This window comes from Mytilus galloprovincialis, chromosome 5 (genome assembly GCF_965363235.1).
Source record: "Mytilus galloprovincialis chromosome 5, xbMytGall1.hap1.1, whole genome shotgun sequence".
Taxonomy (NCBI): domain Eukaryota; kingdom Metazoa; phylum Mollusca; class Bivalvia; order Mytilida; family Mytilidae; genus Mytilus; species Mytilus galloprovincialis.
Window position 1 is genome coordinate 5,495,239 of NC_134842.1, and position 5,582 is coordinate 5,500,820.

Consider the following 5,582-nt stretch of genomic DNA (forward strand, 5'->3'; position numbering starts at 1 on the left):
AGACTTAACCATTAGTTGTCGTCTTTGCCATATATCAAGTGAACTTTAAGTAAAACTATGTGCATCACTTGTTCATTATCTGTTGTTCATTGATAAAGACATTTATTTGTGCTTGATTATTTATTATGTTGCTGTTATTGACTTATATTATTATGATGTATACATTAACTCTACATTACTATGTCTTCAATTCGTTTTGCTTAATTTATTTCTTTAACACAATATCAACAGGTCATACATAAAAAAAAAGATATGAAACAAAAAGAACTTCAACATGTATCAGTACACAATCTTGTACAGGTGACCTATATTTGTTAATTTCTGGGTCATTTTGGTCTCTTGTGGACAGTTGGGTACCACATCTTCTTTTTTAATATATCAATACACGAGCTTGTACAGATTTCTTTTGCTTTGCGATTTTAAGTGTAATTTCCAAAGCAAAAGAGCATAAGACTTGTAGAAAAATACGTTTAGCTGTCTATAACTAGCATCATTCAAGAAAGATATGAAACAAAACTTATTACAACAAAACATTGTATCAGTTCACGAGCTTGTACCGGTTTTCTTTTGCTTTTGTAGAAACATATGCTAAGCTGTCTAATTTGCTTCTAATGTAAAAACACATGAAACAAAAATAATTACAACAAAACATGTATCAGTAACATTACAAAATTCCTTTGAATGACATTGAAGACCTGTTGGTGAACGTCTGCTGTTGTCTGTTCTATGGTCGGGTTGTTGTCTCTTTGGCACATTCCCTATTTACATTCTAAATTTTATAATAAAACAAAAGGATATGGGGTACAAAAAACACAAAACCATACTTGCACATGAACAGCAGAAAAAAAACCCACACACAGACAAAAGTCATTACCAATATATAAGTGCAGATCATATGACAGTTTTCATACAAAATATAAATTGTGACTTTTTTTCCTGTGACTTTTTTCCTGTGACTTTTTTCCGTGACTTTTTTTTCGTGACTTTTTTTCCTGTGACTTTTTTTCCTACATTCGTTGCGTCAGAGTAATCTACCACGTTGATGTGTCCTTGTTGGTATCTGTATATGAGTCTGGTGTCTATTACTCTGTACGGTCGTCTTTACGGTGAGCGGGTTCCTCCTGCTGCATACTGGATAATGTTGCATTCTGTTAGTGCTTTTGTCTTCTTCAGTAGCTCAATGATCTCGTAGATGTTTGGGTGGGCGTGTTTGAGTCGCTTCTTATGTTTGTTGTGCCATCCTTCCAGGTGATTTGTGCATGGTGCGGGGTCCTTCTGTGTAATAGTGGTTCCATAGAAAGCGGTAGTTTTCAACCCAAAACTCTGTCACGTAATCTGTAAATGAACTTGTAGCGGGTATGTTTTCAGTTTCTCTAATGTCTTTTAAAGTGTTTAGCTAAACATCGTCAACAAAGTGGGGTCACAAGAGGTACCAGTAGTACTGCGGCTCGTCGTATCAGTTAAGTAATGTCTTCATTTTCTTTATAATAGGACTGTAGTCAATATTTCTGTGTCTTTTGCCATATACACTGGGTGAAGTGGAAGAAGCAGCCTTTCACGGTTACCCCTGGACATACTGTCTGTGTTGCGTTGTTGGTTGCTGTCTCGTAGTCAATAGATAGTGTTTCTGGTTGAAGCTGTAACTGGTGTTGTTGATCAATGGCTACTGAACAGTTGCATTTATATTCTAGTTGTAAAATTTTATTGGATAATTTTATATTTTACTAAATTTTGAAACATTGTATTGTATTGAAATTTAAAAAAAAAATAAAATGAGTAAATTTAAAGATATTTAAATGAGATTTATTCTATTTAATCTTTAGTTTCATTATTTTACTTGCACCTTTTTTCAGAATGTACCAATAATTAAAAATATTGGTTGATAAATTGAAATATTTATTCATTTTAGTACACATTTTTCTTATTTTTTTGAATAAAATACATTATCCTGCCAAATATATATGAAATATAGAATTTTTTTGCACATTTTCCTTGATATAATATTCTTTTTAAATTTTACAAGTAAAATATAAGGTAAAAAATATGACTATAATTCAGAAATAAACTATAATTGTTAAAACAACAATTCCCTCTATGTTTACAGATTCAGATTCAATATTTTATTAAAGTCTCACCACATACAATTACATATATTTACACAATAAAATATTCATACAGGTACATAAAACATACATATATAACAACAAACTTTAAATTCACATTGTATGTGCCAATCTTAAAAGATTTATGAGAGACTGTATAATCAATATTATTAAAAAACAATAAAATATTGTACATATTATTTATAATATATATTTGCTTATGAATATCATTAAAATACAGCATAATCAATTATATAAAAAAAAACATTCCTTCTGATTAAAATGCTATAGCAGGTTCTGGCGACACTTTCAAAAACTTTATCATTATACATGTACATATACATGTAATTAAAAGTGGGCAAACCAGGATGACACCCTTTTAAACATACCCACTATACCATATCAAAAGAAGATTTCAATTATTCAAACAAATTCAAAGTCCTTAATTGCTCATATGACATCATGTCGTCTTAATATATGTTAGCTACTGTATTTAAGAATGGGTTATGCAAAGAAACGTCATAAAAAACCAAGACCAGATTTTTTTTTTTTAAAACCATGATACAGGAGGATTGTAATTAGAAAGACCGTCTGTAAATGCTTAAAATTGAGATTATACTATGGCAACATATCATAATGATACCAGACGTTTTTTAAAAATTATACTTTATAGTAGTAAGCGCTTCTGTGTTGACATGAATTATCATTGATATGATCATTATTATAAATTAACTGTTTACAAAACTCAATATTTTTAAATACGGCGGCTTTTCTACCTCACGAGTAGAGTTACCTTAGCTGTATTTGGCAAAACTTTTAGGAATTTTTGGTCCTCAATGCTCTTCAACTTTGTACTTTACTTTCACTTTCACTGGTGAGACATTTGTAGACGAAACGCGGGTCTGGCGTAAATACAAATTTTAATCCTGGTATCTATGATGAGTTTATTTATATTCAGTATGTATAAAAGTTTTAGTTTTGCCAATTGCATGTCCCGGATTTTACTTTGATATGGTTTACCTGACATCCGTTGGATAATAGTTAGGATTTCAAGCCATGTTGCTTTTTGTAATTTTGCATATTTATTCAGATAAAATCTTTAGATAGAATAGATTTACGGATGCTTATACTTTATATTCCGTGCACATTTAGAAAGTGACTTTGGTCTAGTGATTAAATATCAAATAGCTGTTTTTGGTTTTCTATCTTGTGTTTGTGTATTGTTGGTTGTCTGTTAGTCTTTATGTTTTTGCCCATGGCGTTGTCACTTTAATTTCGACTTTTTAGTTGGAATGAAGCATTTTAATGTTAGACTACCACTTTATGACCAAAAACGACAAACCAACGTAAGATAACCAAATACATATGCATAATTTGTATTTTAATGATCTTGCTACAATGAAAAAAAAATCATCTTATTTAGTTCGTTTCTATGAGACACAAAAAAGATTTACTGTTAATTTTGTGAGTGTCTTCATATTTTTGTTTGAAAAACATCATTGGACTTCAAACTGGTTTATCAAGTCAATTTTCATTTTTGTCAATATGACGTATTAAGGTTTAAATGATTTAAAGCTTTACCTTTGCCTATTGATGAGATTTGCACATTGGTTACCTGCTGACTATTTAATCGTGTAGAAAATGATTGCATATTGAAATATCGGTTCACATATTTGTACCTAGAATGCACTCAGGGTCTTTATAGATATACAAGTGATCGGGATTTGCCTAGTTAAACTGTTGTAGGATGTTCAAAAAATGTATAATATAGTATATATATATGTATATTTGACTATTACCGTTATTTGAACTAATAGTTGAAGATGCATTCACCCTCTAATTTTGAAATTATCAATCCACCCATTCCCCACCTCAGTAGCAATACACAAACTTCACCTGCATATGGGATATGCTTGCTTGCATATTTCTTTGTTTTTATAGAGATTAAAATAATAATACAATTTTGACTGCTGTACCCTCATTTTTGACATTTTGAACTATTATGTCTGTTTGTTTTGTTCACACATAGTTGTCAATAAAATGGAATTTTATGCGACTGTCATACAAATGAGAGGTTTAGCTAGTTATAAAACCAGGTTTAATCCACCATTTTCTACATAAGACAATGCCTGTACCAAGTTATGAATATGAAATTTGTTGTTCATTTGCAATTGTTGGATATGTTTGAGCTTTTGATTTTGTCATTAGATTAGGAACTTTCCGTTTTAAATTTTCATCAGAGTTCAGTATTTTTGTGATTTTACTTTTTATTTGTGTACGTTTTGTAACCTGCACGTTTATTGCGTATGTATAAAAAGAGAAAATGCACCGAGAGTCGTTTGCAAGGTAGCGACATAACCTGCATTGGCGGATCCAGGGGGGGGGGGGGGTTCCGGGGGTTGGAACCCCCTTTTTTTGGCCGATCAATGAATGGGGACATATAGTTGGAGCCACCCCTTTGTCCTGGGTTTGGAACCCCCCTCCTTTTTAAAATGGATGGATTCTGACCTGAAAATATTTATATTTTATGTTTATATTTATGTAATATTTACTTTTCTTGCTTTTTCGCTGTTTCGAAATGTATTTGTAACGGTTTATTTCTTCCTCTGTGATATTTTATCCTGAGGATAATTTGTCACTGTAATTTTTTTCCAGGCATGGTATTTCACACGTAGAATTTTTCCAGAGTAGTGAAAATCTATCTGTGTTATGCAGATAGTATGTATATATCGACATATATTTGTCGTATCATATTTCACAGAACCTTGTGAAATATAGATCCCATTAACTAGTATGTAAGTTACTCGCAATCAATATATAACTGACTTTAATCATGAAATGTTTAGAACAAAGGAGCTGGGATGTAACTTACCTTATTTAATCATGATATTATTTCACAATTACGATCTTTGAGATTATTTCTGGTTTTCTTTCTTATGTTTTTTAATGATAATTTTCTTTTTAAAAGAATGATACTTACTTGAATTTTGTCAGGAAATTATTTTCAATGATAATTTGTGAAATAATTCCCATTATAATACATTTTTTTTTTACAAAATAGGTTTAATTCAAATACTCTATTATTATTTCATAGTATTTTTTTCTAATAACTATTCAATAAGTTAACTACCCAGATAGAATTTCAAGTCAAAGGAAAAAATATCCAAGGGAAAGATTTTCCTCTGGATAAAAAAATTATTTAACAACAACTACAGTACTGTGACATTTTTTCCTGTGGATCAAATTTCACCCGGATATACTTTTACTTTACATATTTACCCCATCGATTGATTATGCTACCCATTTTGAATACAGTATTTATATTTGCTTGCTCATATAATATCTTATTTATCAAAAAAGAGGAAAACAATACACTACAAAATAGTCGGAGAAAACCTACAAAAAATCGAGACATTTTCCGGATTTAACTCTTATCCGGAAACCGCATGATATGTTTTATTTTTCGATTCTTTTTGCGCA